This window comes from Helicoverpa armigera, chromosome 25 (genome assembly GCF_030705265.1).
Source record: "Helicoverpa armigera isolate CAAS_96S chromosome 25, ASM3070526v1, whole genome shotgun sequence".
Classification (NCBI taxonomy): domain Eukaryota; kingdom Metazoa; phylum Arthropoda; class Insecta; order Lepidoptera; family Noctuidae; genus Helicoverpa; species Helicoverpa armigera.
The window spans coordinates 7,817,562-7,842,925 of NC_087144.1; the positions used below are offsets into that span (position 1 = coordinate 7,817,562).

General features: G+C 35.7%; 1 long non-coding RNA gene across 1 annotated transcript; it reads left to right on the forward strand.

Moving 5' to 3' along the window:
- The first annotated feature begins 7,627 nt into the window (after nt 1–7,627).
- On the forward strand, nt 7,628–8,469 carry LOC135118751 (uncharacterized). Its single transcript, XR_010277763.1, has 2 exons — nt 7,628–8,085; nt 8,258–8,469. It is a non-coding gene; the product is annotated as an uncharacterized LOC135118751 (long non-coding RNA).
- Nucleotides 8,470–25,364: the final 16,895 nt, after the last annotated feature.

Below are 25,364 nucleotides of genomic sequence, written 5' to 3' on the forward strand. Positions count from 1 at the left end.
CCGCTTCGATCCAAAACGGTTCACCTTCAAAGATTTTTAAACACGAAGCCAAAGAACGATGTTGTTAATATGTGTAGGTTAAACAAGGAAGTGAATCAAAAACGAGAAAATGGTGACGACTTACTCGCCTATGCTTACGTAGATAGGTAGAAGATTTACTTATCTAATTTTACTGACTTCAACAGCAGAAAAAATCTACTGATACCTATTATAAATGCGCAAGTTTGTACACATGTAGGTAGGGATATTTGATCCTCTATTACGCTAAAACTATGTATGTAATGGATTTTGATGAAACTTTGCAGTAATATAGCTTACACAATAATTATGCAACATAATAGTATGTATAGCCCGCGGCGGCAGACTCCACGATTTTGTTAAAAGAGACGTGATTCGACCGATTTTGTGCAGACTTCACATAAACCATCTACTAACAAACAGTCCAAATAAAGCCTAAATAAAGGTTTTAATAGGTGAGCCCGTTTTTGAGTTATAAGTAATAGTTTAAAACGAAAAGTAGCATTGATTTTATATACAAATAGATATAGATTATTATATCATAATATCACATAGGTTACTGTTCATTTAGGTAGAGATTCAGTCCTTTCAGAAAGCTGACAAAAACGCTGTCAGTGCCTAGTTAGCAACAATCCCATACAGAACCCAACAACCAAAAAAATAAATATTTTAAATCATCCAATTTGGTAGGTAATCCGGCGAGCAAGTGTCGCTCCCCCGACATCGCCCGTATAGATTAAACCAGCAAGCCGTAATGAATTCCAAATGTTTTCATTTTGACTCGTCATGTTTTCACTATGGCGGTCTTTTGGGAATCGCCGGAGCCTTTTCGACGGGATTTTCAAGTTTATTTTTGGGAAAATGATAAGGTTTTGTTGGTTAGAATTTTTGGTGAGTATTGATTTTAGGTGGATAACTGGGTTGAGGAGGTCAGATAGGCAGTCGCTTCTTGTAAAGCACTGGTACTCAGCTGAATCCGGTTAGACTGGAAGCCGACCCCAAGATAGTTTGGGAAAAGGCTCGGAGGATGGATTGATTTTAGGTGGATAGTCTCAGAAAATGTGACTGGGCGTTAAATCAAAAGATAGAATGCTCTTCCTATCCGCGCTTATCAAATTCTTTTAGAGAGAATAACGATAAAATGCTGTGCGTCTGTTTCCATTAAAAGATAAGTACTCTTAGAACATCATTGAACATCTTTGACAGTAGTTAAGTCAGTAAGAGGCCAGTAAGTCCGACAACCAGTCTTACCTAGGGTTGTAGCCCGGGTAACTGGGTTGAGGAGGTCAGATAGGCAGTCTTTTCTTGTAAAACACTAGCACTGAGTAGGTAGGTAAAGTATCCAGATAGATTGCAAGCCGATCCCAACACAGTTAGAAAAAGGCTAGGCTAGGAATGACTTTTATAAAGTAGGGCAAAACCTTTATTACTTGAAGCATTTTTTTTGCACTTTTCTGTAAAAATGCAGTAATTTTAAAATGAGATACAGTATACTTTCTTTCACTTGTAACTGTAGCGTAATAAAAAACCTTATCTTGAGTTACTGTTATTATACAAATATTTAATTCAGTTCTTGTTGTAAATATTATTTTACAGTTTAACTGTCCGTAGCTGGTTCCTTACCTAATTGGGTATTGTGATGGAATCTGTATGCATTTAATTTGATATTTCGTGTATTTTTTCTTGTCATTATTATCATCATCCCCCTCAGCACCTTACCAATTTAATCGGGTAGTTATTGATGTTATAAACGCGAAAATAAGTCTTTCTGTTGCGCTTTCACTCCAAAATAACTGAACTATTCAATAAAATTTCCTATACAGATAACCTAGAGCCTGAAAAAGGACAGAGTTAGCTTACTTTACCCGGTTGCGGGAAGTAATTCTCGCGATAGGTGGATGAAAACACGGGAACAGATAGTTAACAATGACGAAAACACCTTTCTCAAATTCAAAAAGTATTTTATTATTCCAATGAATAAAAGAAATGATCCATATTTCCAGCACTCAAGTGTAATTCATCCCAAAATACACTTCAAGCCACAAAAACTAGACCAGCTACTTAAACTCTATGCTAACAAAATGCTATCGCCATTAATGTCTATGAACACGTAATGAGGTAGGCAATAAAAAGTTTACTAGCCATTGTTAACCGGGGGTCAATCGTAAACCGTTTGGTTCCCAGCGAAATACATGGACCGACCTAATGAAATAGTGAATTATGAATTGCTTGTTTTTGTTTAAGCATGTTTTTGACTGCAGGTTTCTATAATCGATCTATCCACTGTTTTGGCGATTAGGGATGGAAAGACATAATTTATAAGGAGCTAATGCAAAAATTCACTGAATAATCTTACAAAAGATTATAAACTTACTATGAAAATAAATTCACATTCATATACATACTTATAAATTGTTATTTTCCGGTGACATATTTGCTTTTCTCGCGCTTAACTCCTGTAATTAAGACAAATTAAATTAATTTAAGTATTCTTTTGAACATCTTAATACTTTTGAACAACAGTCTTTCAACCTTCACTTCAGACGACTTATGTTAGACTAGCATCTGCCAGCGGTTTGACCCGCATCCCGTAGGAAGTTCTATATGAACATGTATGAGAAGTAACCAATACCTAGATAAGAAGGCTGTGTAACACTTTTATATGAGAAATCATCAAAAGAGCCCTCTGGCTCAGCATGAGTGCCAGACTCTTACTGACTAAAACCCACCATGTTCCTTCTTAAGCCCTTTATGTACCAGGGCCGCGGTAACTCACGCGAACAATCCCGCAGCATAAATGGGCTATTTAACACTGAAAAAATTTTACGGACCTGCAGATTTGGTCTGACACCAGTCTAACCAAGCGGTATTGGGTTGCCCGGGTAACTGGGTTGAGGAGGTCATATAGGGCAGTCGCTCCTTGTAAAGCACTGGTACTCAGCTACATCCAGTTAGACTGGAAGCCGCCCCAACATAGTTGGGGAAAAGGCTCGGAGGATCATGACCTGCAGATTTTGAGAATAGCGAACAAACAAACAAACTCTTCAGCTTTATATTATTTATATAGAGTTTTGTATGACTCCCACTTGAAGCTGATCATGCATATAATTCTCATTAGTTCCGACTGATGGAGCGTCCAAATTAGGAATTTGTTCTGTATACGCACTTTGTTTGTATTTGTATGGGCCCCATGATTGGCACAAGGGGGATGAAAGAGAGTGAGCCGTGAAATTTTTGATTATATAATAGACTTTGATGAATTTTGAATGGCTTTTGTGACACTATATGCAGCTTAATTATAAGCTATAATTTATTTAGTTAAAAAAGACAGAACTTCAAGAAGATTCTTGAATCTTCAATAAGTACTTAATAATATCATAAAGAGGAATCTATATTTTTGTCCGTTTGTTTGTAATGGATAAACTCAAAAACTACTGGGCCGATTTTAAAAATTATTTCACTGTTGGAAAGCTGGTTCCGTAAAATCCCGGTAAATGTTTTATACCGGTAAGAGCAGTAGTTCCCATGGGACGCAGGTGAAACCGCGGGAAAACAGTTTCTTTCTTTGATTTTCTGTTTTTTTGTGTTTTATAGTTTTTTGATACCCAGACGCTTAGTTTTCATATATTTTGTGAAATAATATATATAGGCAATAATATAGGTAATAATTTTAAGTTACGCAAATACTTTAACATAACTCGAATAAAGAAAATTACAACCAGTTACTAAGCAAAAATAAAGCCTCAGCTTTTGAACCTTAGATTCAAATTATGGATAACAATTTGATATTGTTGAATTATAAAGATAAAGACAGAGTTTTGTGTGAAAGTCTATATCTACCGATGTGTGGGTGACAAACTCTGTTGTGTCTGGCTTTAGAACACGCACTAGGCTGATTAAACGTCAAATTAAAAACGGTATCTCATTAAAAACATTAACGGCACATTTCGAAAAAAAATACGCCTGTTTTTCTTTAAATAATTACTGCTGATTTTAAAACTGGTATGCGAAAATTCATAGTAAGTAAAAACTGACGTTTATATTATAGGTGAAATTTATAAATGATCATAGTGTACGTGTACGGTGTAGGAATTGTTTAATCGAGTCAGTGATGGGTAAATTGAACACCAACGAAAATAAGGTAAGGTGTCACATTTTATTACCCAAAACATTGCTACCTGTTCCCAATGAATGGAAGGAAGGAAGCAATAGAATAAGTTAGGGCCAATTTCAGCGAAAATTGTTAAACAGTAACTTTCTTAACCTAAGCCTATTGCTCGCGCAACCATGATTATGATAAATAGCTTTTTTTCGTATTTGGATAGTTGCAGAAAATCGGGCCTTGACGTGTAGGTATATTATTATGCTAATTAAAACAACGTTTAAATCACCCAGTGCGTTAACAAACGAGGTTTTCAAACTGTTTACAGTTTCAGAACAAATATGTGCAGACTTGTAAGCTTCAAGACTTTGATAAAACATATTCTGATATCGATCAGACGTTACTGAAGTTTGTAAGCTAGGCATTTAGGTCATGTAGGTATTAAGAAAACGTGTCAATATTGAACAGATGAAAATTAGCTTACTCTTTATATCTATCATTTTACAAAACTGAGAAATTATCAAATAATCGCTGTGACTGTGAGTACGGTCAACATCGTGGTGGCCTAGTGGGTAAAGGACCAACCTCTCAAGTATGAGGGCGCGGGTTCGATCCCAAGTCAGGCAAGTACCAATGCAACTTTTCTAAGTTTGTATGTACTTTCTAAATATATCTTAGACACCATTGACTGTGTTTCGGATGGCACGTTAAACTGTAGGTCCCGGCTGTCATTGAACATCCTTGGCAGTCGTTACGGGTAGTCAGAAGCCAGTAAGTCTGACACCAGTCTAACCAAGGGGTATCGGGTTGCCCGGGTAACTGGGTTGAGGAGGTCAGATAGGCAGTCGCTTCTTGTGAAGCACTGGTACTCAGCTGAATCCGGTTAGACTGGAAGCCGACCCCAACATGATTGGGAAAAGGCTCGGAGGATGATGTGAGTACGGTGGAAGGGAGTATCAAGCTCCTACTGAGTAAAACCCATCATGTTCCTTCTAAAGCCCTTTATGTACCAAGGTCATGGAAGTTCACTAAAAAATCCCGTAGTTTCGGTAGGATGTAGGTGCTTACGAAGATATTTCTAAAAATAAAACTTAGTCATTAAATAAACGTATTGACATTGACAGGTAAAGGTATTCACTAAAATATAAAGCCAAAATATGTTTTTTTTTCGTTCGATCGCGAATTCTAGGAAATACTAGTTCGATTTAGAAATGATATGAGTATTAGATAGCCTATTTATCGATAAAGGTTTATACGTTACTTTTTATCTGGAAGCACGGAGATGTTCCCACGGGACGCGGGTGAAACCACTAGCGAAAGCTAGCTTACATAATTTCTAAACGCGTGCTACAGTATTACAAAATAATCTCCATTTATCCTATAAATAAATGTTTTAGTAAACACGAATTATAACATAACAAAGAAAAGGACGATTTAATTAATTGTAAGGGAATTCGACTCGGCAACCGTTTTCCTTTAGACCCGTACACTGCAAACTTTTAGTCGGCCGATAGTTTGTTTGGGCTCATAAATCAGTATGAAGATGAATGGACGTTACAAAGATCAGGTATTTGGGCGGTATCAGACCGACTTAAAGCTATTAATGAATTCACGATTTTCTTATACGTAAACATATTTGAAAGAAAGAAAGAAAATGAGTTTTATTGCGCAAAATATAAGAAGCATAAATGCCCTTAACAAAATAAGCATAACACGAAAAACGATAACAAGAACACAAAAAAAATTAAAGGGAAAATATGCGTCCTAAAGCGCGCAATACGGCCCTCGCTCAGCATAATGCTACGACCCGAAACGAGACAGAGTCGCAGCGCTGGTTTTCAGCGATAGTCGGTGCTACCGCGATGACGTCAACCTTGTTCTGTTTATGTTTAGTCTGCAGTGTAGGTCTGATACCGGCTAAATACCTGATCTCTGTAATGTGCGTACTACCATTCATCTTCATACTGATTCATGAGTCCAAACTTACTATCGGCCGACTAAAAGTTTGCAGTGTGCGGGTAATCTTAATTGAGGGATCTGCATTGAAATAAAGCTTTGGAGAGAATAACCTATTTTGTTATTTTAATCTTTGAATGTAACAAATGAATGCTTTATGAAATGAAATATTTCTTTTAAAGAGTTTGTACTGTAAAGGTTAATTGTTAGTTTTTGTTGAGAAATAGACTAAACCTTATTCAAAAAGCATAATGAAAAATATTTTTATGATTCAGTTTTACTAAGACATTTTTAGGGTTCCGTAAACAAAAGGTAAAATGGGGCCGTCAGTGTCTGTCCATATGTCACCAGGCTTGTAACTCATGGATCATGATAGCTAGACATTTGAAATTTTGACAGATCTGATGATGTAATTCTGTCGCGACTATAGCAAAAAATACTGAAAACTAGAGTAGGATAAGTATTTGGGAGGCTTCTAAACAAAGTTTTTTTTTATTTTTCGTGTAGATAATGTACTCGTAATTAATATATAACTTGTAATCTTAAATTATAAGGCTTATTTGCATACAATATTGGTCATCATCATCCCATGAAATAAAATGTAAAACTACCAAAATAACCGTTCTTATTTTACTTTCCAATTAAACCAACTTCAATAAATAATATACCTACATGTATTTTTATCTCTACAGCACATTATAATTTCGGTTTTCATTTCCCGATAATATACGCAAATGCATTGATCAGAGACAGTAGATTAAACGTCAATCAGAATCAAAATGGCCGCCGAATCGTCAATTGAATAAGTGGATGTCCACTATGTATGTCAAATAATGTTTGATATTTTTTGTCACGGATTTTCATCAGATTTTAATACTTGATTTTGTGGTGTATTCATGTAAAATTAAAGTATTTTGATAAGGATATCTTTATACACTCCATTTGTACATAAACATTTAATAACTACTGATAAAAATATTGATATAAATTACACCAACACATATGTATAAAAAAAGTATAAATAAATATATAAAGTAAAGTAAGCATAAAGTTTCCGCTATCTTTGTTTTCGCATTTTTTTCTAGATTTTCCCTAGTTGCATAAAAAATACAGACCGCGAGTGCTTGTTATTTGCTCTGCATACATTCTTTCCTACATTTTCGAATCAACGTCAAAAGTACATAATTGACATGAATATGTACGCAAAAATAATATGTTTTTATAAATATGTACTTTGTATATGTACTTTGTATGTGTTTTTACAAATATGCTAATCTTTCACCTTTTTTTGCAACAGTACAAATATTAACAAAAAAAACCTGGCATCTACATCATGATAATAATTAGCCTCTCGCCATAACGAGAGATTTACCCTATCAAAATATACCCAATATCCCAATTAAAAACTGCATTATATTCTGGGTATGGGAAAGTTTTCCCATTAAGCTACGTACTAGTTTTGTTTCCCAGTTCGATACACTATTACTTGTGCCGCGAGTTCTATCCTATTATAGTGTGGTAAAAGTTTGCATTTTTAACCTTGTTACTTAATCCCTCTTATTATAAAACGCGGTATCAAATAAGTATCGGCTTTTGTACTACCTTTAATCCAGCTGTAAGTACGACCTTGAAAAAACGTTATTACAAAACGCAGTTTATCGCAAGTCCTATTACTATCTGTAGTACAAAAGATAAACCATCGAGCCCCCTAGTTTAACTGCAGTACTTAGTCGACAAACGTCAAATTCCGTAATTATTTACTTTTGAGGTTATCTGTTTTGTGATGAAAAAAACGAAAGTGGATATAAATATGTGTGATTTGGAATACTTGGATGTGTTAGAATACTATTGAGAGTGTCCGGGGACCCAACAGTGTGCGTCATCGACAAAATCTCTTCAAATTATCTGATGACAATTTTCGATATAAATATCGATTTATGTTTTTCGAAATAATAGTCATGATGATAATCCATGATGATCCTATGATGCTCAACTGGGCTCGCCATAAGGTACGTAGCCTTTACAGGGCAAGTAAGTTGCCAAAACATCCTATTAATTATATAAGAGTCGAAGTTTTCATTATGGATGTTTGTTTATGTTCCACGCATAAACTACCACATGGATTTTGATGAAACTTCGAAAATATATCAGATTATCATACAGTTTACTGTTTATTTACAGATTCAAGACTATTTTGGCGTTTTGCACGCCGTATCTTTGCCAGTAATATGCAATGTTTGTAAAAGACTGGAAGCTTGCTAAAATGTACCTAGGTACAAAAATGCCAAGATGAGCAAGGGAACAAGATTGTGTGATGAAGAACAGTGTTCAACATGTATCAGTGCGTTTGACTGTATAAATAGACATCGGAATAAAATATAATTTTGTACTTTTATGTTGTTTCATTTTCTTTTCGTAATTTAATGCACACGATATTCTGTGTGTAAGTTATTGTGCACTTAATTTTGAAGAGGTTCTAATTAGATGCACAACGTCTTATTTAATCATTTAAATCGGGATGAAAATAATCCAAGTTATTTCTATCTAACCTAAAAACAAAACATAACTCGGATACGCGCGCTGACGTTCCGTTATACGCGCAAACTCGATAGTTGCTTAAAAGAGAATAATTGGATCATGTATATCGTTAAAAGATACTAGAAATATAAAATTACCTTTAAATAATAAAAAGTAATATTTTCAACTGCAGAGATATTTTTTTTATTATCATAGTTATTAATTTTTCATCAAAATAGACTTAACAAAATAATGTAAAAAGGAACGGCGCACAGAATTCGGAACGATTGAACGAATGATTTAAATATTTGTTGCTTATAATCTGTGGATATTATTTGAACCACACACACACATAGACAAATCGAAGTACCAAACAGTCTTCTCTTAGTCTACGTTTTGTAATAAGGATGTAAAGACTATCGTAAGTACCGTAACAAACCAAGACGTCTTCAGTCTGGTTTAAACCACTACTTGCGGCAGTTTTTATAATAAGAGGGAATAAGTTTAATATCTTTAATAGAAGATTAACATGAATTTATACTTACTTTACATCCTTGGCAGTTGTTACGGGTAGTCAGAAGCCAGTAAGTCTGATACCAGTCTAACCAAGGGGTATTGGGTTGCCCGGGTGACTGGGTTAAGGGGGTCAGATAGGGAAGTCGCTCCTTGTAAAGCGCTGGTACTCAGCTACATCCTTTTGGACTGGAAGCCGACCCCAACATAGTTGGGAAAAGGCACGGATAATTACGATGAACATGAATTTATACTTAAAGCTGAAGAGTTCCTTTAGGTATTTACTCGTATCGTAGGTGACGCCTAGCCTTTTCCTAACTATGTTGGGGTCAGCTAAATGCAGCTAAGTACCAATGTCTTACAATATTTTACATGGAGCAACTACCTATCTGACCTCCTTAATCTAGTTACCTGGATAACCCGATGCCTCTTGGCAAGACTGGTTGTGTTTTGACTGACTTTCTGACTATTTTAACTACTGCCAAAGACTTTTCAATTGATAGCCAAGACCCACCGATTTAACCTGCAGTCCGAAACACGAAGGACCTTTCATTGACATCCAGTACCTACCGATCTAACCTGCGTTCCAAAACACAACGGATCTTTCAGGACAAGATCGTCGATCATCCATCCACGAAGCCACCGTACCAAGCGATGCTTAACCCTATAATCGTATGAGCCTGCGACTGTGGCCTGCAGGCATCACAATACGCTTATTATAATAAGCTATTGACTACAAACGGTTTACAAACTGGGTGTACAAATGAATAACGTAAGTGTAAGTAGGTATGTGCCGTCCATCAAAATAACTTCTATACAAAGCAACAAACTACTGTCCAACAATGCAGTTTGTCGTGTGTGAGTGACGTGTGCATGTGTGAGTTTTGTAAATATAAAGGAGGATTTTGAGGTAGTGGTCATAGTGTTAAATGAGCGATGCTTGTGACAGTTGAAGTGAGATTGCACTAAAGTTGTTCGCGACTTCACCAAAGATTGACTAGACCTTACTTTTGTCTACGCTTTAAATAACAGAGGTCCCGTATTAAAAGCAGGTTCAGCCATATCAGGGATAATGTTTACCAAACAATAAACTCAATATCGTATTTATAACATGACATGAACATTCAAATCTAGGCCATTTCTCTTTTTGCTTAAATAAACTCATTTAAAACATTGAGAAATGTTCAAATAAAAAATAATAATATCATAATCATTTTCCTGCTCATACTCTTCTGTCTCTTAATCCCACAAGTGACATTCTTTGTGTCATTTTCGCATAATCGATCCATCGTTTCTTTGGTCATCTTCTTCCACTATCTAATATCCTTTGACGTGCATGCTTAAATGTATCGGTCTGTTCAGTCACGAAAGGCGTTGTATCATAGACACCATCACATAAATCGTCTGCAATAGACAAAAAGGACGTTGGCATGCTTAAATATTATAATATGTTACCAATATCCAATTTCGCCCCGCTCACACTACAACCTCGCCCTACCCCAGTGGAAGTTAGACAGAGTCCATTAGAAACTTCCATTCTTTCCCGCAGCAACAAACACGGCTGGAAGGCTTCCAAACGCGCATGATTCTATGACTGATCCCGAGCCCTCTTGTAACGGAAGAATTTTAACTTATCGCTCTACTGCTTGAATTTCAAATAGTTTGCAAAACTTTTGTGGAGGATATTTACGGAAAAAATATTTTGTTTAACTTTTTTCTAAGTATATTATAAGTATGTTGTAAGTATGTTGGAGCCAGCTTTCAGTTCAACTGGGTGGAGTGGAGTATCAATGTTTAATACAAAGAGCGACTGCCTATCTGACCTCCTCAACCCAGTTACCCGGGCAACCCGATACCCCTTGGTTAGACTGGTGTCAGACTTACTGGCTTCTGACTACAAGTAACGACTGCGAAGGACACAACAAAAGTGCTACAGTTTAACCGTTTTCCGATACACAGTCATTGGTGTCCAAGATATTCTTAGAAAGTACATACAAACTTAGAAAATAGATAGAAATATTTTTTGCAAATATTAAGAAAAACTACTCTGTTTAGCTAACAACTGTCTAAAATCTAAACTCCCGACAGACCATCTATCTACCAGTCAGAAATAATTATGTAAATGCATTCACACATTAGTCCGCATTGACTACCAATCAGTTAGGCCCGCGGCGCACGTACGTTTAGCATCGAAAACGCGCATTAAGCGATTTTCGCGACTCAGCGACTCGAATCACTGGATCGCATGATTCTGTATTTACGTTAATAGATCGGTAATAAGCCCCATTAAGCTGATTCTGCTGACGGTGGCTGCAAGTGTGAAGCTTGCATTTTAATGATTTATCTGATTTATTTTGGGTTTAACGTTATAATTTTTATTGCAATCCCTTTTCAGTATCGATGTTAACATCATTATGTCCTTTTGAAAGCGCAGAAAGGCAGTAATATTCAGGTTTTACAAATATTATAAAACTAAAAAGAATATATTCTTCAATCTCAGGAACTTCTAAACCGTAAAATGTTTCGGTTTGAGACAGTCTATTTATCGAGGAAGGTTGTATACTACTTTTATCCTTGTGCACGGAGTAGTTCTCGCGGAATGCCGAGGAAACTCTCTCTTCTCGATTAAAGGATACTCTTAGGAATATACTCCCCTTTTTTGTGGTAAATCATTAAATGACCCGTCCCGCTGTGTATGCAGAGAGTGTCAGACTCTTACTGACCAACAACCATGTTCCTTCTTAAGTCCTTTATGTACCTACCAGGGCCGCAGTCGCTCTTTCGGACAATCCCGCAGCCCCTACAGGGTGTAAAACTCCCCTTAACATTGTAGGCTATGTATCACGTCAAATCATGACGTCACCAAGTTTACTCACACATGTTTGTCTTCCCGAGTGATGTCATTGATGACGTGTCAAATGCCGTGGAATTGGGTAAGTAGGGGTAAATATGTAAATAAGGCGCTGTCCTAATTGGCATCGATCGCGCGATGGCGCGATGCGATCTTCATCTCACGATCTCACTTGCGAGGTTCCGAGGTTCAAATAGGACACTCTGATGAAATCTGTATGTTTGAACTCATCGCATGAGGAGAACGCATCGTGTCAACGTGCGATCGCTGCCAATTAGGACGACGCCTGATAGTATTAACTAGCTGTCGTATGTGGATTTGCTCATCTTCATGGAGAACTACTTCTTGCAACCCAATAAAAAGTAGCATTTGTCGTTTCTCTGGTTTTAGACTGTATGATTAAAAAACAATGAAATGGGAATGGGGAACACAAAAATGGGTTCAGTAGTTTTAGTGTGAAGGCGCGACTCTCAGATAGAAGGAGTAACTTTCATATATTTATAATATTAGTAGAAAGCTCAATCCTTCTCCGTGTGAGAGGAGGCCTGTGTTCAGCAGTGGGACGATAAAAAGGCTGTAATGATGATGATGAAAAAGCATAAGATTTTTTATGAAATTCATCAACCTCCGAGCCTTTTCCCAATCACGTTGGGGTCGGCTTCCAGTCTAACCAGATTCAGCTGAGTACCAATGCTTTACAAGAAGCGACTGCCTATCTGACCTCCTCAACCCATTTAAATAAAACTACTTTTACGGATTTTATCGCGGTTATATTATATTATTTAATCCCGACGTTTCGGATCCTTTACAGCATCCATGGTCACGGGCAGACTAAGGTGTTGGTCGTCTTGATATATTAGTTACAAACAGCTACCCTACATTTTGTTAATTAATATAAAGGATCCGAAACGTCGGGATTAAATAATATAATATAACCGCGATAAAATCCGTAAAAGTAGTTTTATTTAAATGTCTAATACTCCTCAACCCAGTTAGAAATTAGTTATTATTATTTAAAAAGCACAAAGAAAATGAAGAAGAACATTAAAATACATTTAACTTTAAATTACTAAACTAATTTCAAGCATACTCTCTGTATCCCATTGTCAAGTAGTATTAGAACACAGTACCCTTTTATTTCTGTCTCAGTCGGGTAACAAGATAGCCCGCCTCAAGCGACCGCTCAAATAATTCATGAATTGAAAACCATATATACAGGGGGATGGTACCTAATAAGATTTGATGGCCGGAAAATGGACAGAAGTTTCAGTAGGTTTTTAAATATGGTCAAAGTTTGTAGCTAATTTAATCGTAAAATATGCAAAATTTTACTGTCTATAAAAGTATACTAGTTGTTACCAACGGTTCCAAATGTTTCCCGAGTTGACGACTTACAACGTCTATATACAAAATATTCTAAGTTTTTGTTCCTTCAGCACTACCAGTAAAATAACCAGTCAGATAGTTTTATTTTTTCGTACATATTTTTTTGCACTATACATACATACATACATAGGTATGCCATTAATTTTATACAAACCCAAATTCTAAATTGGCGTCCCCAAAAACCGAACCTACGTACCTCCCTGTGTAACGTAGCACACGGCTACGAATTCCATTATAGCTACGAGCTACGGGCTACGGGTTACGGGCTACGGGCTACGGGCTACGCAGGCTACGATGGCACGTTCGTAGCGATATTGAAATGCGATGAGCGCTCCCGTGAATGAGATCAGCGGTATTTGTTTAAAGTATTGTTCTTTTTATAAGTATTTCTCATCTTAGATAGGTTAGTAGAACTTTAAGAACACTGCAAACTTTTAGTCGGCCGATTGTTTGTTTGGACGCATAATATCAGTGTGAAGATGAATCGAAGTACGCACATTACGAAGATCAGGTATTTAGTCGGTATCAGACCGACTGAAAACTTTGATTGGAATAAAGATTCAGAGAAGGAAACAAGTGGATATAGTTATAGGTACATTGTTTTGCAAGAAAATGTTGCATACGTAAATATCGAAATGGTTTCTTTATTTGGTAACCCTTTGTAGCTGTGACGGAAATATGTGACTTAATCATTACATCTATGTTTTTTCAGAAACCCCCTGTGCACCAGGGCCGCAGTAATTCTTTTGAACAATCCAGCAGCTCTGGCTGGATTTTTAAATGGCTAGATATAAAAAACTGGCCAAGAGCTGGTCAACTAATCAAGTTCAAAATATTGTCTTAGAAAGTTTAAAAAAGTTCTTTTGACAGTTTTTTTCATATTTTTTACTTATGGTTCCAAAGTTGTTCGCGGACGGACTATTAGTTTTACGGCAAAACTATGTATTTTTAGTTGACTACGGAACCCTAAAAATGACACAAAATTGGTCTCTATTTCCCTGTATCATAATCCTGTTTATATAAGAATGGGAACATAACAGCTGCTAGACAAGCAAACTTACAAGCTGTCATACTAATTATATACTGCGAATATAGGGAACTATATTTAGTGTGTATTACTGGTATTTACATAACATTAAACTGAAGGTAAATAACTGTTAATGCATGTATTAAGTTACTGTGTTAAGGTACTTTTTGGAAGCGAGCTGCCACATCAGCACTACTCGTTTGTAACATAGTGCGGCTGCTGATCACGAGGTCTCGCGTTCGATTCCCGAAACGAGCAGACATCGCTTTGTGGGTTTTGGTAACTTTCACTAACCAGCCCGCATCCTGGAAGTCGGTAATTGACACGCCCGTGCACTGGAGAGCACGTTATTATCGGTCTTGCGCCTGATCTCTCTCCGGTCGTGTCGGATTACCGTCCCATCGGGCTATGAGAGTGAAGGAATAGTGAGTGCACCTGTGTCTGCGCAAATGCTTGTGCACTATAATATGTCCTGCGTAGTTGGCTAATCTCCTTACATGAGAACAGCCACCGTAGAAAACAATCGGCTAGGTGGACATCATCATCACTGGTTTGTATGTATTTACATGAAACCGTTTTGGATCAACGCGGCAGCAGCACGTGCAGTCGCCCTCAGATACCGACCGATTTCATGCAGTCGCTGCAAGTGCGGTCGACAGTTGCAGTCGACAGCTAGCACTCAAAACAATTGACATATAAGGGCGACTGCACGTGCTGCTGCCGCTTCGATCCAAAACGGTTTTATGTAGTGCAGCTGCGGCCGATTTCATGCAGTCGTTGCCTGTGCGGTCGGCAGTTGCGGTCGGCAGCTCGCTTCTAAAACGTACCTTTAGTAAGACTATCTAAAGTTTGTATGTAGTAAACTAGATTAGGTGTCTTTTAGGGTTTGTATATAAAGCAAGTTAATACCTTTTCATCATCATTAGCCCTGTTTATTGTCAAACTACTTAATAAGTCTCTCCATACACATAGATTTTATGAACTGTATAGGATTTGAACATTCTTCTTCACCTAAAAAATAAAAGCTTGTACTGTAGGTACTTACAAGACTGACCAAAAGGACCTTTGGTTAAATCAAAGAACTAAAACCATGCATACAAATATTTCACTTATGCGGGAATCGAACCCATGACCTCTAGCATGACAGACGGGCTACATTTTATAAACTTTTTCAAATTATGGCTTATATTTTAGCAGCCATTAAAAATAGTAAAAATTTTGACCACCCATTTGTACTAATTGTCATGATTATTGTAATACATCAAACATATTTTTCCCAATAAACAAAACCTAAAAAAAATAAGGGGCCCATTCATACAAAATATTTTATTCATGTCTTCACACCGTGAAAAGAGTCCGTAATCAAATCATGGGTGCCTAAAATCGCGCTTTATACGTCCTCACTTGGTATGCAGCATTTTAACGGCCCATCAATCTACTTGGTTATGACGTCATAACATGGCCGACATGTTTGAGTTTTTATTGCGATTTTTGCATTTTATTAAATCATAATGCCATGGATGATGTATGGGTTGAGTGATACTTTTCTTTATTAAGATGGAGGTATTTTTCGAGTTAGTTCGTGTATAAGATAGTTAATTTTATGTACTTATACATAGTCGTCCTTAGATAGGGGACCATCTTGACATTACAAATTCTTCCGTGTTTCGGAAGGAACCATAAACTGATGATTCCCGGCTATCATTTGAAGATATTTACTGACGATATTTTCGTTGTACGTAGAGGAGTTCCTGAGTACAAAATGTGTTTATGTAACAGCGGCACATTTTGATCGATCATAAAGTTATACTTGTCGCGGTTGGTCTGTGGATGGGTGACCATGAAGATGATGAGATCATGATTTGAGTCAAGAAGGCACAATAACAGTAATTTGTGGGGTCAATTTGAACACATTACTAATACTTAACATTATAAAGATCTGCCCTTGGGGCTGTTGCTTAGCTTCTAATATATAAATGAAAAAAACTAGTAACCTCAACCATTCAGTATTTACAAAGGACTTTTTAAAAACATCAATTATTTCGATACTGCAGTCCGGGACATAGACTCGCGCACAAAATAGAGGAGCCTAAACCGATTTGTGGCTTTACGGTGACCACACGACCCGAATTGTGGGGGACAAGAGCCAAAATATTATTTGAATTGAATAAATATTGAAAATGCGGTTGGAATTTTTAATTTTTGTCTGTTTTGGTAAAGAGGATTGTGGGATTTATTGTTTTAAAAGTTATTTTTGTATTGTGAAAATAAGTAAGTATTTTGTTGTTCAAAAGATATTATGTTTATTATGATGTCCTGTCTTTACTCAATTTGAGTAGTCTTTTAACTGAAGGAAAACCATCTTGGCTTGACTTTGTAATTTTTATGTATTTACATAGATTTAAAGCTGCATTTATTTTGAAGCTGACTTTGAATTAAAAAGTCATATGAAGGTTGTTTATAATTTTAATTAGATTTTCATATAAGTTTATCTAAAAATATTATATGTACCTTTAAAACTCTTTAAAATTATGACCATTTTCAATAAACTTACCTACATTCTAATTAAAATATACATAATTATTTTTACTCAAATATTCCACTAATACCTATGTAAAATAACAGTATCTAAGCTGAAACTGAACATAAAATTTAACTTTAATAACTTTATTCAGTACATTTTATTAATATTTGGTTAGCAAAAAGGCTTTACAAGTACTAACAAGACTATTTTGTTAGTATCGCTAAGTATATTTGAGCTAAAATTTTAGTTACTATGACTTTGTACTTAAACTAATTTCAATGAAGTAATTGCTTATTTTAGAGTGAAAGTGTTATTTGAAGTTTTTCATGAGATAAGATTACATTGTAGTCATATTTTATCATTTTAGGCATACTCATCTATACCTACCAATAGTAAAAAGCTGCGGAGTTCTTTACTTTGAATGTGATAATTTTAGAAGCTGGTACAAACTTACTGGATACGATTCGAAAAATTCATTTACTGTTAGATAACCCATTTATCGACGAAGGCTATTTAGAATCAATAGCATTATTTTTAGGTATAATTAGGTATAGGTATTTTAGGTATAAATAAAGCAACTCATATTAAGAGCGATTTTAGTACAAAGCAATGATCTGTCCAATTAACTATCAAAAGCTTAATCTCATAAGCTTTAATATGTTCACGCTCACGCCAATTAATTCTACTATAAGTAATAGCTGATTTCCGCCGTATCACCTGCGTCCCGAGAGAACTAGTCCCTAACACGAATAAAAATGACACTCCCAAATAACGTAACTTACTATTGGTAAAAGAGTTTGCAAAATCAGTTCAGTTGATAAGGGACTATCCCTTAAAACATCTGTTTGTCACGCGTTCGCATCTAAACTACTGAACTGATTTAAATGAAATGGTACACATTATATTCTAGAGCTTGAGAAAGGACATTGGCTACTTTTGATCCATGTAAACACATGGAGAAAATAATTTGATTTACAATATTCCTTCTGAGAAATCTTCAACAAAGTAAAAAGCATTAAGATTTTTACTTATAATGAGCATAGAAATAAATATTCTTAGTTCAATAGAATATTATAATGGAGTAATAATTTAATTTCTTTTGTGTTTAACAAAGGGATGCCGATTAAACTTGTTAAAATAAATATTTTTACAAGTAATGAGTATTTGTTTGAAGTAGGCATTGATATTAATTTAATATACATAATTATTTGAACTCATTGGGACGATGAGATCAAAAAGGTTACTGGCTCAAGATAGTGGAATGTAGTACAGGATAGAGAGTAGTGGGCATCCTTGGAGGAGACCTTTATTTTTTTATCTAAAAAATATTTAATGGCAAGGAGCCTACTGCTGTATTTTAGCCACGAGGCTACATAATAGCAGTAGGGGTAGATGTATCAGAAGGTTAAACAACGCTGGGTGCTGTTAGAGAGTTGATGGGTGACCATCTATCATGGCGAGGTATCTACCCCATGTTTTGGACGGCACATTTACTTTTTGGGTAACGGTTGTCATTTAAACATCTTTGGCAGTCCTTACGGGGAGTCAGAAGCCAGAAGTCAGAGTAGTCAGAAGTCTGGTGTCTTACCAAAGGCGTCTCAGGTTGCCCGGTTGATCGAGGAGGTCGGATAGGCAGTCGCTCCTTGTTAAGCTCTGTTACCTACTCAGTTGCATCAGGTTAGACTGGTAGCTGACCCATACATAGTTGGGAAAAGGCTCGACAGATGGCGATCTAATTAAGCATTTAAAAATTTTCTGTTTCTGTATAAAATCATTAAAAAACCTTTTTATAAGTACATCTTGATGAAATCTGCTGCGCTCAATATATTCTCAATTTTTCCATGGAAGATATTTTCATATTGAACATAACATTTTTTATTTTCCAAAATATTTCGAAAGAATCGAAGCTGTAATGAATATACATATAATATGCAGAAATAAATATCTCTCATTTTGTAAAAGCAAAATATATTCTTCAAAATAATAAGAAAATATTGGCGAGTATTATATTCGAAAACATATTCATTGCATCCCCAATAAATATACACCATATACTTAAATTAAAAGAAGATATTTTTGTTTGTTTTGTACAAGGCTCCGAAACTACTGAACAGATTTAAAAAATATTTCTTACACTTTCCCCTTGTGACACATGCATATATTTTATTCACTATATATTTTTATACTCAAGAAGCACTTTCTACGGAACCCGGGCGAAACCACGGGAAACAACCAGTTTTCAAGCGGAAGCAAGCAACAAAGTCCCCAAATGATTAAATTGTGCCCACAAAAATATGACTACATAAACATTTTACGAGCCCTCGGTCGTATAAAGGGAAATGTCCTACAAATATTGAATATCATGGTGTCCCTAGTTTATAGGCGTTCGTTACTGAACATTTACTGATACCTGCCAATAGTGGCTTGTTTTACGGTTGTTGTGATTATTTTTGGAGGGAAAATGGGCTGTTTTGACATTTAATTTTGATGTTTTATGAGGAAGTAGGTATTGATTATACTGCGGATCACTCAGACGAAAAGTAAAATAAATTAAAATTACCCAAATATTAACAAGTAGGATGGAAGAAATACCTACTGATTATCCAATAATCAATAAACCCTTTTTTACCGAAAAATATTTTTAAAAATGCAATAATACACCTAAAACCTTTTAGTCCGACAAATACTATGCTGAAAACAGCATCAAAATTGTTTCAGCCAAACGTGATGGCGCACAAACATATATACCTACAGGTCAAACAAAGAACTTCTTTTTTTAAAACGGAATGCATCGGATGCCTGATTTTATTTTTCTTGTAAGTATTAACATTTGGTAGCAATAAGCTCCAAGCCTTGTTATATTGAGCTTTTACGATATTGCACTGAATTGAAACTCGTTCAAATGAGAAATATCAAATACCCATTTAGAAAAATATCGAAAGAAGATAGTTTTAATCTTACATCTGGATAAGTATACTAATATTATAAAACTGAACAGTTTTTTTGCTTGTAGTCGTTAATCGCAGAAACTTTTAGTCCGATGTGAAAAATTCTTTCAGTTTCAATTCCTTTCCCTCGCTAAAAGGGCATGGAAATTACCTGTCGACTACTTTTTATCCGGATTCGGGCTTGATGCCGGGTAAAACCGATGGCTGAAGCTAGTTATACCTATACATAGTTGGTCCGTTTATAAGTTTTTCTGGATCTAACCATTAATAAAAAAAACACAAATGTCACTTATATTTTAAAAAAACGAAACGCAGCGCAGTACTGAGGAAAAATGCAGTTTTCAACTCAGTAGGTACTCGGAAAAATGCAGTTTTCAACCAATTTTTTTTGGAATCAGTCCAGTAGTTCCATAGATTACCTCCTGCCGTGTCCTAGATAAAACCCAAAGCATGGTGTCCATACTTTATGGGCATTTGTTCTGCACATGTCAGGAGCGCATTCTACGGAGGGGCGAGGCGAAAAAATGTGCTTTATAGTACTGTGGGAGTTGTATTTACAATGAAAACAAGAATTTTCCTATATTGAGAGATAAAAATCAGTATTTCAATAAATATCATAAGTTCTGATCAAGATTTTTCAATAATATGGTCAGTTGAACTACCGTTTTAAGCAAATGGTAATAAAATAATTTATATTTTGAAAAATATTTGCAATTGCATGTTAATTTGTACTAACATACATGTTATATTATTTATTTATAGTATTAGTCCCTGTCATCATCGCACAGCGCAATTACTGTTGGTTCGATACCCGATTGAGGCCGAAATTAGGTACTTTAAGATTTAGAGACTTTTAACTTTATTTTCACAAAGCAGTTCACGAGTCTGGGAATTGTTGATTAACTCGTCATATATCGTTGTGTACGCGATACACAATTGATTTTCTGTTGTTTTGTAATCAGAGACCTTCTAGAGGTTAATAAACCCGTGCATCGGAGAGCATCAATATCGGTCCTACGCCTAATATCTTTCAAGCTTTGTTTTAATTGGCGACTTAATCTATCCACTATATAGTTTTTTTTAACTGTAGAAAATAATATTTAATGTTAATTATATCTCACAAGATTTGTTGGATTACCCTTATCTTAGCTAAAAGCATCTATTTACTGTTGCATACAGATCAATGACCTTCTCAAGCCCAAGTTAGCACATTTCAGTCACACCTCAGGCCAGACCACGAGAGCACGCTAATTACAACGACAGAGTAGGATAGCATGAGTATATGAGAACTAAAGAGAAGGACAGACATAGGTGCCACGGTTACGTCTTCTGTAACATAATTTGTATGCGAAAACTGAAGTTATTGCTTAGATGTAGGGTGACTATGTTTTGAGGTAGCTTTACTGGATACTTTGTTTTTTAAATAATTGTGTTCGAAAGGTTTTTCATTTAGATAAGATTTAATAAGTGTATCTATAATATACCTGTTTACCATTATAATATTTTAAACGCATTATAAAATTTATATTTATTTCTATTTCACGTTAAAACTATAGCATTTATGTCGATTTTGCAGATATATAGTAGGTTACATATCAGAATGCTGTGCTAGATAAGTTGATATTTTTATCCACGTGCCGGAAGTAGCTCCTCTGAGCCGCGGCTGGAAGAGAAAAGTGTAAAAAGCACTGAGCAAAATATAAGGCCAAAGAAAATTTATAATGAATAGCGCGTGTATAGTACAAAACTACTGCCCTAAGGGTTTCAACTTCAAAGGGGATTAGAGAAGAAAGAGGGATTCTTTAATCATTGGACGGAAGTAACGTGTAATGGGGATAAGTGGAAATAAAGATTTTTCTAAGAAAATTTTGCTTTAGGTAAAAACCTGCTGTGAGGAAAATGAAATGGATTTTTTTTTCAATAGAAATGCATCATTATATATTTTTTTTATATTATCCAGTAATTTTTATGATATTGATAATATGACATTAAAATAATAATTATTTTTACTGGTACCATTTTCGCCGGGAAGCAGTTTATAAATGAAATGGTAAAAAAAAAATTGTGGATATGAATGCAGCGAACCTTGTAGTAGTCCATTGGAAGTCTTTCAGCTGAAAAGACTACTGAATTGAAATAAGACGACAATCCATATCATAAACCAATAAGAAAGAAAAAACTTGTAGAAAAATATTTTTTTCATAAAATGTCCTGTATTTACCAACCTCATGGTGCCCCTACCTAAGTACGTTGAGCACACGTACGGTAATGAGACATCTCTCGTTTTATGGTAATTGAAACTATAACACACGGAGCTTTTTACATACCTACCTAGTTATGTTTTACATTGTTATCTAAAGAAATTGTTCGATTCCTGAGTTTGGTATTGAATTTTAACGTATATTTTTATAGAAAAGTCACAGGATTGTGGTTTTGAGGAGTGGTTTGAGTTAATTATTATTTGCTTGGTCCTGTAGGTATACGAGGCGTTTATCGACATTCATCATCATCTACCTAGCCTTTTTCCAACTATGTTGGGGTCGGCTTCCAGTCTACCCAGATGCGGCTGAGTGCTCGTGTTATACAAGGACCGACTCGTTTTCAGCATTATACTTGATGTAAATAACTATGACTTTGAAGATATTACGGACAATTTTCAAAATATAATTATGTAACTTGACAGCATTATCTTAATAGCTCATGCATTGCAGATAGTTAGCAAACACTTTATTTGGAAGCTCATCGTGAATTCAAACAAACTTTTCAGCCATTGTGTTACCGGACGGTGATCGTTAAAACGTGCTCTTCATCATTTCATCTCCATACTGATTTTTATGAGCCCGATTTAGCTATCGGCCGACTAAAAGCTAAAATATAAAATAGATATTCTTTTCTTTTAAAGGCTCGAGCAGACCGGATGCGTATGCGTAACCACGCGCGTAGTCACGCGCGTAGTTACGGCGTAACCATGAGTTGTAATGTATGGAAATGTATGAGACAGGCCACACCGCTTGCGTAACGACGCGCGTGTCTACGCGCGTGGTTACGCATACGCATCCGGTCTGCTCGAGCCTTAAAGCTTACTACCCGCGTGGGTTGCAGCTCATTAGTGTAAAGTCTAAAAGGTTATTAACCCTAACTAAGCTAAAGCCTTATTTCTATAGTGTTGCAAATAATTTTCATAAAGCGTACATGAGTGGGATGAAGCCCATAGAATATTTTCACAAAACAATCTTTGTCCCTCAAATTAAATGACCCTAAAATTAGGCCTAAAAGACCACAAAATGCACTTATCATAATTCATCACCTCATTAGGAGCAGTTTCTTTAGAAAATTGTTAATAATTGTCCCGTAATTAGGGGGTGGGGGGTAGGGGGGATAGGTAGGGATGACACGCGAAATATTTCGTCCATAAACAGTACTATAATGTTGTTCTAATGGCCCGGGGAATTAGGCCGGCTTCTTAATGGTGATTTATTTTTGAGTGGGGTGACTGAGATTTGAGTATTTTAAGAGAGTATTTTGAACGAAACGGGTGGAATTGTGGCGATGAATAAAGATTGTATTTCTGAATTTTAAATTCTGTGAGTTTTTTGATACCTACTACTTCAACTTAATCAAAGAATTATTGAATTATTAGAGCTCTTGAAAGCTTTACCTAGCCCATTACATTAAACACTTATATTTTGATAATTTGGTGGTAATTTTTTACGAATATTTTATGTACATAGCTTATAATTTTAAAGTTAACTATGCCTTATTAAAACACCGCTTGCGTAACGACGCGCGTGTCTACGTTACGCAAGCGGTGTGGCCTGTCTCATACATTTCCATACATTACAACTCATGGTTACGCCGTAACTACGCGCGTGACTACGCGCGTGGTTACGCATACGCATCCGGTCTGCTCGAGCCTTAAAGCTTACTACCCGCGTGGGTTGCAGCTCATTAGTGTAAAGTCTAAAAGGTTATTAACCCTAACTAAGCTAAAGCCTTATTTCTATAGTGTTGCAAATAATTTTCATAAAGCGTACATGAGTGGGATGAAGCCCATAGAATATTTTCACAAAACAATCTTTGTCCCTCAAATTAAATGACCCTAAAATTAGGCCTAAAAGACCACAAAATGCACTTATCATAATTCATCACCTCATTAGGAGCAGTTTCTTTAGAAAATTGTTAATAATTGTCCCGTAATTAGGGGGTGGGGGGTAGGGGGGATAGGTAGGGATGACACGCGAAATATTTCGTCCATAAACAGTACTATAATGTTGTTCTAATGGCCCGGGGAATTAGGCCGGCTTCTTAATGGTGATTTATTTTTGAGTGGGGTGACTGAGATTTGAGTATTTTAAGAGAGTATTTTGAACGAAACGGGTGGAATTGTGGCGATGAATAAAGATTGTATTTCTGAATTTTAAATTCTGTGAGTTTTTTGATACCTACTACTTCAACTTAATCAAAGAATTATTGAATTATTAGAGCTCTTGAAAGCTTTACCTAGCCCATTACATTAAACACTTATATTTTGATAATTTGGTGGTAATTTTTTACGAATATTTTATGTACATAGCTTATAATTTTAAAGTTAACTATGCCTTATTAAAAATGCTGGATGCGTCTTTAGTTTAAAGACGTTTGAAAAGTGCTTATTTATCGGGCGTTATTTGAATAAACGTTTTAACGAATTAAAAACTAAGACTGTCCATATCCAGTAAAAATGCTGGTCCCACTAAAATATCACAAACAAATGAATGATGTACACATTTATATAACGATCGTACTAAATGGCGCGAACGGGCCCGAGCGGTAATTGTTAGCTTCGAAATAATTTGCTTTTAAAATACATTATCTATCATCATTACTATTATTTTGTTTGGTAAGAAAGAAGCTTTTTGTACGTACCTTTTATTTGGTATTAAGTTTTAATGGAGTCTGCAGTGTCCTTTGTTAAAAATGTCTTAATAATTTGTGAAGTAAAAATAATATCAACACGTATATATAGGGTCAAATTGACGATAGCAAAAACAATTGAAAGTGTTTCTCCCTGGGACATGGGTGAAACTGCGGGGAATAGCTTGTAGGTACATATATATTATGTTTACGTTTGTATGATAATAATGCTGCTCAAAGTAACTATTTCTAGCGGATGAAGTCGAGAGTACTCTAGTAGTCAAATAAATAATATTTATTTCAGACGTGGTATAAGTTATCATCATCCTCCTACACTTATCCCAATTTGTTTTGCGGTCGGCGCAGCATGTTTTCTCCTTCCATACTCTATATGCCATAATCTCACAACTAACATACCTGCTTTTGTAGCAATATCGACTTTCACACAATCCATATATGTAGAAGCAATTGTATACTGTATTATTTGAATTTTAGCTTAAACTCTCACAATTGTCTGACTGTATGTATACTAACCAAGAAAATCAACATTAAAATAAAACCCTACTAATAAAAGTTAGGTACATTAAACGCCAAGTTTGCAGGTACAGTGAACGACAGTCGTTTTAAAA